The 12,935-nt window shown below is 42.7% G+C and overlaps 1 protein-coding gene across 1 annotated transcript in view; it reads right to left on the bottom strand.

Moving 5' to 3' along the window:
* The window catches only part of STXBP6 (syntaxin binding protein 6), a 95,679-nt gene extending 85,491 nt beyond the window's left edge, over positions 1–10,188 (bottom strand). Inside the window, exon 1 of the mRNA XM_053946575.1 lies at positions 10,078–10,188. The gene's annotated coding sequence lies outside the window, so the exon portion shown is untranslated. The remainder of the gene's footprint in view (positions 1–10,077) is intronic.
* Between the last annotated feature and the right edge of the window lie 2,747 nt (positions 10,189–12,935).

The following is a 12,935-nucleotide window of genomic DNA, read 5'->3' as shown; positions in this document are numbered from 1 at the left end:
TTTCATTTTAAGATGTTCAGAAACAAGTTATCCAGCTCAGCTAATTTAAAAGCATTTATTCATAACAGCTATTGTTTACTCAATGTGTGTGGAATATTTCACATCCTGTCACAGAGTGTAATAACACATCTGGAAAGATCCAGAACAGACCACAGTGGCATTCGTAGAACCTTACCTTTCATCCCTTATCATCAATAACTTTGTTGTTTCATTTCAAGCATGCAACTCAGAAGAAAAGTTGTGAAAGGGGAGTAGAATTGAAAGAATAGGGAAATGGAAACTACAAAGTAAGTCACACAACTGCAGAACTATTGAATGGCTTGGGTTGAAGGGACCATAAAGAATATCCAATTCCAGCACACATGGCTGGGTTATGTCCAGCCTCTCAGCCAGCAGCACCCCCCAAGTCCTTCTGGGCAGGGCTGCTCTCCATCTGTTCATCCCCAGCCTGAGCTGATACCAAGGGTTGTCCCAACCAGTTGCAGCACCAGCACTTGGTCTTGTTAAAACTCCTGAGATTTCCATGGGCACAATTCATGAGCTTGTCCAGTCCCTCTGGATGGCATCCCATCCTTCAGCTATGTCAACAACACCACTCAGCTCGGTGTCATCTGCAAACTTCCTGAGGGTACACTCAATCCCTCTGTCTATGTCAATGATAAAGACACTAAATAACACAGTTTACAGATCCCTAAGGGACACCACTTGTCACTGATGTCCCCTGGGACTCTGAGCTGTTGACTACTACCCTCTGAATAGGACCGTCTTATCCGTTTAACAGTCCACCTAGCAAATCCTTCTCTCTCCAATTTAAACAGAAGGATGTTGGGGAGGACCTTGTCAAAGGTCCAGATAAATGACATCTGTAGCTTCCCTTGTCCACTGATGGAGTCACTCCAACATAGGCCACTTGATCAGGCAGGACCTGCCCTGGGTGAAGTCATGCTGGCTGTCTCAAGTCACCTTCCCGTCCTCAGTGTGCCCTAGCATGGCTTCTAGGAGGATCTGTTCCATGACCTCAGACAGGCAAGTTGGTTGCTTCCAGGATCCTCCTTTCTATCCTTTTTCAAGATGGGCACAATCCTTCTCCTTTTCCAGTCATCTGGGTCACATTTTACTCTTCCCAAAAGTTACCTAGTTTCTAAAATAAACTAGAAAAGTATAATTATTTAAATGAGGAAAAAAAGAACATGAAGAAAGGTGAGAAAACAGAGGAAATCAACCTCTAGTCAAATTTCTTTGACCAAAGATGCCAAAGTTAATGTTTAAACTGACACATGATAGGGTAATACACACCTATTAAGTCCCTTAAGAAGTCCCTGGGGACTGCTAAATGAGGTTTGAAAGAGAACAGCCTCATGATTAAAATCACATACAAGGGTTTCTACGATAAAAAAATGAGGAAGAAACAGACAAAATTATAAAGGCAGAAAACAAAGAGTGAGATTAGAAGGAGATTAGACACAGCTGAGACCATGTTACAGCAATAATCCTTGTCCATGGAAGACAGCTGAGCCAGTGCTACTGGTTCATTAATCAGATAAATACCTCCCATAGCTCCCACACCTCAAAAGACAACTCATTGCACCTCTCTTTGTTTCAGTGGTACTGAACTCTTATTTCCTCCCATCTCAGACATGTTTCTAGGGGAATTGCTGCACTTCCTGGGAGTCCTCTAATATTTCTTTTCTATTTTCAGAAAATTTTATTCAACATAACATACTACAATACATTATATCACAGTCTGAATTCCATTTTTCTGATCCCTACTATCCCCTCCTCAGCATAGCTCACTGAGTGAAATGAAAAGGACTCTTACTACAAGCTAAAATATGTATGTATTTACCCCTCTATCAGAAAAGCAAGACTCCCTTTTAGTCATAACAGACCACCTCACCTCATGCCACCCTTTCGAAAAGGGAGGGATGAGAAATGTTTATATGAAAAGGCAAAAATAAGTATGAATGCTCATGTCGAAGCTGGAAACCCCTTGAAGTTCAGATAAGCCTGTGCTGTAAGAACATGAAATAAATCCACATAGTGGGGGGAACATACAGAAAAACAATCTGGGATTTACTGATTTGTCACCAGCAGGAAGTGAGAAAATGTTCATAGCCACCAAACCATCTCCCTGTGAAACACCCAGACACTACACCTTCACACACTTCACCTTGGCTTTTATTGCTCCACCTGTGAAAATTCATTTCCCTCTGTGCAGAGACATGCACAGACTATGTGTGGGGTACATGCACAAACTATGTCAGACACAGAGGAAGACACAACAGATGCACCATGAAAGAGACAGAAAAACAGTCCACTGTTTTTATACATCACTGCCTGTTTTACTCTATAAACCTAAGTAACTGGTTTGTTACAACTGGAAAGGGAAGATGTTTGTGTTATACATTGGGCAAGATTCTCCATGGGATGAATTCACAAATTTTTAAGAGGCCTTCAAATGCACACTGAGCTGATTACAAGTTTCTTATTGAATTGCTTAAAAGATGAGGTCTGATATGCTGATAATCTATAAAAACAGAATTAGAAAGATGTATTATTATCACAGTTTTACCACAGATATCACCTTGAACAACTCATTTAAGATCATTTCCTTCTGCAGAAAATGAGGGGTCACCACACCCAGCTCGTGAATGTATGCTCTGCTGGCACCTGCTAAGCACTTATGGGACCACCCGGTCAGTGTTACAGGGCTGCACAAATGCATTCTTCAGCTTAACCACTGCTCAGAGAGAGCTGTAAGGAAGCCTCACTTAGCACCCAAAGTGGTACTTGGGTTACTGTCAAAGACAATCCATTCCTGCACTTTCCACTGTAACCAAAAGGAATAGAAGAAACAAAAAACAAAACTGCAAATTTAGCTTTTGAATGAATAACGAGCCTACTTTCACACACAAAACCAGTCAGTATTCTCAAGATTTGAAGACATCAGCTATTACTGTTTGAAATAAGCAACTAATCACAAGCTATGTCAGCGTCTTGGCTATATCCTGCTTCACAAGTTTCCATAGGGGACAAACATGAAATAAATAAGTGTAGATACTACTGGAGAATTCCCAGTTTTCTTTACCCAAACATCCAGAAAACCAAATCAGCTCCATAATAAACTAGTGAAGAGGAACAGAAAGCAGAGCTGCAAACATGGTCTTATCACCCCCTTAAGAGGAATGCAGAAGCACTGTTATTGCACTCCAAGGACAACAGGATCAAGCCTTGCCTCAGCCCAGACCTGCCCACTTTCACAAATACACAGTCATTTCTACAAGAATAAATGAGTAGATTTATACAGAAGTAACTAGGAGTAGAATTGGGTCCACAGGCATCTGGAACCATCATAAGGCCTTACACTCCCACTCCAAAACACTGTTGTATCTTTCACCACCAAAAAAAGGGGCAGTTTAATGCACTGTTGTTTTAAATGACATGACGAAATCCAGTATATTTCTTAGTTTACAGAGCTTATCTTTGAAGTTTTCTTTTTAGGAGGTTAAAATGCATAATGTTTACCCAAAAAAAATTAAAAGTTAATGAAGTCTAATATTTTTTAATTGCATACTTCTTGTCCTCTAAAATGAAACATCATCTAGCAACCAAGCAGAACCTGAAACTAGTCTTTTATGTCATTCTTTCAAGGATCTGAAGGTGCCCTATACACGGCTCCTATCTACTAAATTCCTTAATTGAGGTATAGGCACACTGGTTTCTTAATCCTTTAAAGGCTGCAACATTAGCCTTTGGTCAGATAAGGGCTCTGAGTTAAAATATCATATTGGACACAAAGCATTTACTTTTAAGACACTAAATGTCATATTTCAGATCCCATAAAATCATTAAAGTAAGTTAGAGGTCTTAAGTCCTAGCTTCCTCCAGAAAAAAATCACAGATAATCAATTAGCTTACCTTCCCAAAGCTTTCTCAAGAGACACCCCCATGCAACTGATATCCTGGGCTGGGGACAAGAACTGCCCACAATTCAATATGACCTTGGCAAACTGGGGCAAGCAGGGACAGTGGTGTGTCAAGATATGTAAATGAGGTGTAACCCAACAGACACAGCTACCTTCAGCTAACACAGTAGTCACAAAATTGTATTGCCTTACTCCCAGCGCACATAAAAGCTATTCCTGTTCATGCTTTTTAATACTTCTTACTGAAGTAATGTCATTACTATTTTGTGAAACACTAAAATGCTGTGATTCATGCCCCCAAGGCTTTCAACTCCTTCCACTAACTTGACAGGAAATGTGGACACCGCAGGTCAGAAGACAATCAGGTGCCTAAGTAGACAGCATTAACTCACAAGTCAATGCAGAACTGACATAAAGACTCTAGTTTTAAGCCCAGACTCAATCACAAGCACAGTCTGTGTCTAAGTGCAGGTTAATTAACAATTCTGCAAGGTACAACTGATCACCTATGGTAAATCCTTAATCTTGTATTTGGATATTTAAACAGTAGATTATAAACTGTAACTGTGTCTCAGCATCTAAGAAACACATTACCTAGTCCTATAGTTACATACTAAAGGAACATCTGAAGCCTCACTAGATACATAGGAAACAGAAACATTAAAGCAACTCTATGGGACAAAGCTTGCCTACCTGCTCTGCTCAAGTGAAGTCAGCTACAGCCTTTAGCTTTCACAGGAGTTAAATCAGAATCTTCAAAACAAACACTTCCATCGTGAATTTCTGTATGTATATTTCAGGCCCTGGTAAATTGAAAGTGATCCAAATACCCTAACTTAGAACAAATGCAGTCTGATATTATAGTCAAACTAGTCAATTGCCCAAAAAAAATCCATTAAAACATGTAAATATCCAGTCTTGGTTACATTTTTCAAATACAGATCATACATTACCAATGATGTGGGAAGCATCCAGCACCTCATATGCTGTTGAATCATTCTTTGCTCCTCTGACAGTCACTTCTGAACAGCTGCAAATGCACACAGGCTACAGTAAAACCAACATTTTAACTAAACAATTGACATATTAATTTTCCTAAGTTGTGAGTTTTACTAAAATCAGTTAAGAATAATGCTTTTTCAAAGAACATATTGAAAGTGTGTTTATACTGAAACTGAAATTCTGTACTGATCGAGACAAAAATTAATAGCTTGGGCACAATGTAAGATGATTCTAAGAGGTCCCCATTTAAGGCTCAAAAAATGAAAGTTAGGAAAATTTCAGTTCCAGTAACCAAGAACTCCATTCCATCTGTGAATGTGCCTCTGACTTCACTCAGCTGTCTGCTTACAAAACAAAGTCTTCTTTGTTTGACATCCCCTCATGCTAGTGAGCCCCTATATTTACAAGCTGCAACTTCCTTTCTATAACTCCCAAAACAAATCATAGAACATCCTGAGTTGGAACAGACCCTCCAAGATCATGAAGTCAAACTCCTGGCCTTGCAGAGACAAGCCCAAGAATCACACCATGGGCCTGAGAGCACCGTCCAAAAAAAGCTAAGCTTAACACAGCTCTTCTCCTAAAGAGAATGGTATAATAAAACTGTAAAAAGGAACTTCCAGAGGTCCCATCCCAACTCAGCTCTTCTACGGTTCTGTGATCTTCTGGGGGTTTTTGTACTTTAACGTCAGACTGCTTCTCTAAGGCAACCCCTTCAGCATAGATCTAGATTTTAAAATGACAAAACTAAGTTGTAAATTTGAGTTTAAACACTCACCTTTAAATCTTTCCTTAAGACACTAAGGGCAGCTGAATACAAGTTTTTTTGTTGTCCCTTTCTTGTGGAAAGACACCAGACACTTCTTGTCTCCCTGAATCTTGTAACTTTCATTCAATGAAGAATGTGGCAAAGGCCCAGGTGCAGAGCCCACCTGCAGTGGATGCCTACCAGCAAGGAACTGGCACCATTTTCATGTCTACAGCAAGACTAGTACCAAGTTTAAAGCGCATAAAAACCCCAAGTTCAGCTTTCAGTGCTGGACTTTAATCCGCAGTTCATAAACATAAAGCCTTCAGTAACTTGTATTCATAGCCACTGGTAAGAATTCTGCACCACTGAGCAACCTTGAACTCCCACAATGCTCCTGTTTTATTAAGGAAAATGCTACAGAACACAAATGTCTGGATTTTTTTCCCTTGGGGCTGTTGACAGTAGATTACCACTGTTATCTACATATAAAAGTCTGAAACTGACAACACACACATAGAGAAACTTGGATCTTCCAAGCATCAGAAATCCAATACAATTGCTGTCTTTTAAAGAACACAGCCCATCCTTCCAGGAACATTAGAGTCCAAACTGTTCCCAGACCTGCAGCACTTCAGCACAGCAGGAATACTTTCCCAAAACTATCTGCAAAGAAAAATTATGAAGGGGAAGGTAGGAATATGTAATATATCAAGCTAACTCACAGTCATGCAATCCCATTTACAAAGGAATCTTTTAAATTATGACAAAGAAGACCCACAGCACTGTCTGTGTCAGAAACCTCAGGTGAAGAGGATGTCTGCCTAAGCTTAAGATGGAAAAAGGTAGCTTAATATTCAACTATGAGCTCTAGAGCACCACAATGAACAACACATGCCAGAAGTCAACTGGGCCTCCAACAAATGTATACTGGAAAAAGAAAATGGATGACTGGGAAAAGATTTTGTCAGGATGGAAGAGAATACTGGCAGTTTTGAAAGTTTGAATACAATGATTTTGTTAAATGGTCTAATATCTTTTTGGCCCTCAGTTACCCAGTGAATACATTTCATGAGTTTATTTCTGCTATAAATAGCTTCAGAAATGCATTTGCTTTTGAAAAATCATCATTCCTTTCTGTGATAGCAGATTACCCAGAGGAGGAAAAAAAAGGTAGTAAGATGAAATGTCCTTCCTCCCACTTCCCTAAAACCAGAGATCCTCCCTGCACACCACATCCTAAATGTTCTATGACATCATTTAAGCAGGAAAACCAATAGTCCCTTCTCTTGTTAACATAGTTCTTGTTTTGAATTATTATTACTATTTTCCTCTCCTTTTCTCCACGCTTAAGAAATCTGTTGGGGATAAGATTAAAGATCTGTAATGCTACAAAACAAGAAACTGTAAACAATCACACAGTGTTTATTAGCACTGATAAAATACTAGACACATCCTAGTTTGCATATCCTGACTCAGAATAACAAGAAATAGGAAAACCAAAAGCCTAAATTTAAACATGCTTCTATACAGTTAAACTAGCACTAACTGCTGCAGTCATATGCAAAAGTGTATTAATTAATTCACTGGCATGTCTGAATACAATATAAATTAATGTCAAGGCTTTTCAGTTCATCCATTTTTCAAATCTCCAACATCAGTAGATCACCAGCCAGGACTAGGAAAAATAAGTGTTCCCTTGAAGGGCTTGATTTTTCTCTGCACACATGTTAGCTATAGCATTCCTGCTTGGTTAAAAGCAGAAAACAAGTTTGTCTTACCATCATATTATCCAAACACCTGTGATTAAAACACTTTTGTACAACCTTGGCAATGTCAGCTTACCAGCTGGACACTGCAAATAGACATTAAGCTACAAGGAAAGAAGAAAGAAAGAACAAATACACTATTACTTCAGCATGCTTCTCCCCAAAGGAGACTAACAGCTACTATTTTACAGAGCTGGCATTTAATAGAATTTTACTCATAATAAAACAGAAGACATCTTATCCCATATAGTCTTATAAGATGCATTTTTTAAAAAAGGTATTTTTAAGTTTTCTAAAATGTATGCTTTAATCTAATAACAACACTACAAACACAAGAAGTACCTATCAATGAATTAATCTTACTTAAGAAGTGAACTTCTAGTAAAAGTAGCCTTAAGTAGCACAAAAAAAAATATTCAGCTAGGTGGAAAAAAAAACCACTTCATACTGAAAACTTTAAAAATGGCTTTTATTATCTTCACTGTCTAAACATCCCACATCCACACAGGACCGAGGTGATCTGAAGACAAATCTGGAAGAAAAAATAAAACAAAGTACTTCTTTTTGACCCTTCTATAGCTCATAACACCATGTTATTATCATCACACTTCCCTGACTTTACATGCTCCTATCCAGACCATGTCTAGGAGACACTCAGAAACTTGAGAATAAATGAAATAGAGATAAGCAATCAACATGCGCAAGTTAACAGAAATCTCAGTTACCACAGCAAACATTCTTACTCAAGGGTAAGATACCCCTTACTTTCCATCGCACAATTCTTCACAGCCTTTTTTTTCCACCTGGAAAGTCCTTCACCTGAGGAAACTATCACAAAATGGTGATTGGGCTAACTTCCAAAATAGTGTTTTCACTCTACACTCAAAACGTTACAGTACTTTTTATTTTCATTGTTTTACCTTAGTGCATTTTTAAAGGTGCCATGCAACTTTTAAGGCATAGTCCTGAAGAAAATCAAGAGTAATAGATGGGAAATTAGGGGGCATGACTACAACGTAACTGCATTTCCTCAAGCAGAAAGGCCTTAAACATTTCACTGAAAGTGATTTTTTCAAGTATTTACTAAGCAGACTAACATCAGCTCCACAGGGAACAGTCTTCCTAAGGTTAAGAAGTTGTAAATTTCTATTCACAGAGCATGGGAAAAAAAAAATAATGCCCAGCTCCCCATTATGATTACTTGCATTCAAACTACCACAAGTATTCTTCCGTGTTCATTATGTTCTGAGTTCTTAGGGCCTCATTAAAATAACTTACTAGAATTACAGAAGAAATCAGGGGTAAAGTGTGCTTGGAAACTACAGATGTGAAAAAGAAACCCCTGAGTAGCTAACGCAATGCATCACCAGCAAGATGCAACTTCCCTGCCCTCTGCTTACTCCTCCCTTAGAAGAGATGACACGTTACAGACCTCCCCTACAGTTAGTCACTGCAGCACTGATTATATGTCATAATCAAATGAAAAATCAAGATACCATATCATCATCCTCCAGTATTTTAGGCTGGAAAAGGTCCTGTCTGCCTCAGTAACGTTAAGCAGAGTTGCCAGATGATCCCCATCATATGAGCAACAACTCTTAAGACTCTTAAGAGAGGTGTCATGGGTCTGTGGAGCCCGTTCAAGAATGAAAAGCAGTAATACTAGCTCTGACTCACAAAAGGAAAACAGCCAAGTTGAAGACATCCTAAAAGACAGCTTATATTTAGAGAAAGACAGAGGGATTTGCAAAGTGATGTAATTCCTTAAACATAAACTCCTCTGTTTGACAGGGAGCAAAATATGATGAAAAACGAATAACACATTTCTCTAAATAATGGTAAATATTTCCTTGAACTTCAGATTTCATCAGCATTAGCACAAGACAAGTGGATAATGACGACAGCTATTGTAGATTTTACTTTTCCATTAGCAAAGCTGGCTCAAACAGCTTTCAGGGAAGGTGGTGGTGGCCGTTTCACTGGACTGTCAAGGTTACTCTTGAAACATCGCGTTGGAAGGGGACCAGTACATCAGTTTAACGTTTACTGGCCGGTTCTGTGCTGCTCTTTACCACCCGCAGAACCTCCCGAGGACGGTCGACAGGGACCGACCACCGCCGGGGCTGTACTAGCGGCTCCAGACAGCGCAGACTTCGGGGCCGGTGTCAGAGCAAAGCCTCCTGTGCCGGGGGGTGCCTGCGGGGCCGCCCCCCACCCCCGCTCCCACAGCCTCCGACGGCGAGGGCTGAAGGGCTGCCCGGACGCACCGCCCGCCTCGCCCCAGCCGCGCCGCAGACGGCGCCCGGCGGAGCTGCGCGGCTCCGGCAGCGCCGCCCCCGCCCGCGCGAATGGCCGCCTCCCCCCGGGGTGCAGACCCGGCAGCCTCGGCCCGGCATCCCGGCGCGCCCAGGAGGTCCCGGCGCCGTGCCGGGGCGGAGGGCGCCACCGCGGAGTTGATCACTAACTTGCTGCCCCGCTCCCTCCGAGAGCTCCGCCCGCGGGCGCCGCGCAGCCGGCAGCCCCAACGAGGCGAGCGAGGCGCGCCACCGAGGGAGCCGAGGGGCACACCGCCCCCGCCCACCCCACGGCCACCGCGACCCGCAGCGCGGCTGTCTGCCGCCCCCACACCCACCTTTCCGCAGGCTCGGCTTGACTCCTCTCTCTCTCCCCTCCCCGCCGCAGCGCCGCGTGCGGTGCGCGGAGACCCGCGCGGAGCGGAGCCCGGTGCGCCCCCCGCCCTGCCCTGCCGTGCCCCGCGGCGGCGGCCGCGCTGCCAGCGCCGAGGCGAGAGGGCGGCCCCACGTGCGCCGGCTGCGCCAATCGCGGCCGCCCGCGGGCCGCCCACCGCCCCCGCCGCCACCGTCCCGGGCCGCCCGCGAACCGGCGGCGCGGCGCGGCGCGGCGAGGCGAGGCGGGATGCCGGGGAGAAGCGGTGGCAGCGCGGGCAGGAAGCTGGCTTGGAAGGCAGGAGGAAATCAGCGCGTTGGAGCAGAGTTTGGGATCGCTGAAGGGAGGGAAGCCCAAACGCTGCTGCTCGGGGGCTGCGCGCCGCTTCCGCGCCCGCGGGACCGCCGTGGAGCCGGGCTGGTGTCAGCGCCGCTGCGCGGGAGCGCTCCGCGGGAGAGGCGTGCGCCCGCCGCGGCCGGGGAGCCTCCCGCGGGCCGGGTTCCGCCGCGGCCGGAGTCCCGCCGGAGCCGCTCGGGCAGGCGGAGGCGCCCGGCGCCGGGATTGAGAGTTTAGACGGGCAAACCTCCAAAATTAACGTATAAAGCGCCCTTTCAGTTCTCTGACGAGTTTTGCAGCGCTGAACGTGCTGGGAACAGAAACACGTTCTCACCTTGTCACAGAAAGCCCGCGGGGCGGGAGTCGGGTTCGGCTCTTCCTAGCGGCCCGCGGATAACGCCGAGCCAAAGCACGGAGAGCCTGGCATCGGTCAGGTGTGCGATGGCTGCTCAGGCCCCCAGCGACGTTCCTGAAAGGCATTGTCTCCTACAAAAGCGTCACACGAATAACAGAGGGCTGTTTCTCCACACTCACAGGACAAGGCTGGAAACAAATTCTGCTATTGTATTTTCTACATTGGGTGTCAGTGACGTGTCCAGATCCTGGGCCACACACATTGCTGTGCGTCCACTGTTGCAATGCTGGGAATGTAATGCTTGGAAATAATAAGCTGGTTAGTTAGAAAAGAAACATTCACGACATAGCAAAATATTTTTGTACTCTATTTTACAATGGTTAACCCTGAGTTTTTGTATGATTGTCAACGTGAATTGTAGTTGGTACAACTACAATTCCGTTAGTGAATAGAAATGTAAGTTGACTGTTTCCTCAGGGGGTATGTATTTTGATCCTGTCATTTAATCTAATGGTTGTTGATGTTACATAGTGGCAGTTCCCTACAGCTTCAGTTTTTCAGACCATTACACTCAGTTGTATTGCTGTTCCTTTAGAGCTCTCTTAGAAATGCTGTGAAATCCATTCAGTGACTCATACTAATTCAAATAAATTTTCCACAGATATCATGGAAATAGGTCAATCTACTTTTGTTGTAGGCAACAACCTCCTACAAATGCCTTCTTATCTTATTATTAAAAGGTTCAACCCCCAGTGGCCTTCAGCTGCCCCTCTGTATTAAAACAAATTTTTCAAAAGATGGATCCCTTTTTCTCTGTGAGTATGATTGCCAGTAGAGTTCAGTGTCTCTTCAGACCAGATGCACAGCCATGAACAGAAAACAGAGAGGACAGGCCACAGTTAGGAAAGGCAAAGTTGGAAACAATGGTTTTTTTTTTTCATTTTTTCTGATGAGTCTGGGCATTGAGACCTTCAAAGAGTTCAGCATGACCTTTTTTTAGAAAGATAAACTTGGGAACATCCAGATAAGTGGTCCATTTTTATCTACTATCTAAATACCGAGTCATTTAAAATGTTATTTTCTAATTTTTCTGCAGCCATACAGACCAGTAATGCTGAAATTATGATGGGTATTTAATTGCCTGATTACAGAAACCAAGAGAAAAACTGAATATGCCTTCATGAACACTAATAATGATGCTTTTCAGCCCTTCAACCTTTCACTTCTTTTTTCTTCTCTTTTCAGTGTGTTTTGATGAGATTTGGGTTTTGGGATTTTTTCTTGTTTAGTTGGGGTTTGTTTTGGTTTGTTTTATTTTTGTTTTTTTCCTCTTCTTTTGTTTTCTGTTTTTTTTTTTTTTCCTCTTGTAGGTTCTTGCAGGCAATGTGTTTTAAGTAAGAGTAGAAATTAAAGTCAAGCTTTTATTCTTGCAGCTGTTAAGACTTTTCAAATTTGTCTCATTTTTGCTTCCATTGTCTTTTGTACTGCTAATATTTAATTTGAGTTACTGGATTGGTGTTGCTAGAAATGCTAAATTGTATTGATGGTCTTGAGTTTATATTTAAGCATATAGCCTGTCATTTCCAGTGACATGTATGCTTGTAAAATGTCTTTTTCAGTGTCCTTGGGCTTGTCAGGCTGAGTGGCATGCTTGGGCTCAGCCATTGTTCGCCTCCTAAGGCTGGAAAATTTATTAGTTAGACAGATTTAGCATACAAAAACTCTCCAGCAGATTTCAACCTTCATGCCAAACAGGTCTAGGAAAGCAAGTGGGTTTCCACATGGAAGTAGCTGTAAACAACACAAAAAAAAATGTGTCAGTCAAACATGTAAAATTATTTGAGTGCCTAAGGGGTCCAGTTAGATGAATGCATTTGAAAGGTTAATGCCCACTGCAGTATGCCAGACTTCTTCACAGAGCTTACCATCTTCATAGTAGAACAGGATATGTTTGTGTCTCTCCTGCCCCAATTCAGTCTGTTATCTCAGTACAAACAAACCTCACCTCTAACTTAAACATTCCTTGCAGCAATCTCTGGCCAGGAGGCAGAGCTTAAACCGAGGAAGTTATAGTGTTTTAAATAATTTTAAATGATTGTACCAAAGCACATCTCTGAGAACCATAGTGTTTG

This window comes from Vidua chalybeata, chromosome 6 (assembly GCF_026979565.1).
Source record: "Vidua chalybeata isolate OUT-0048 chromosome 6, bVidCha1 merged haplotype, whole genome shotgun sequence".
Lineage (NCBI taxonomy): Eukaryota > Metazoa > Chordata > Aves > Passeriformes > Viduidae > Vidua > Vidua chalybeata.
This window is presented reverse-complemented; position numbering and strand designations above follow the sequence as displayed.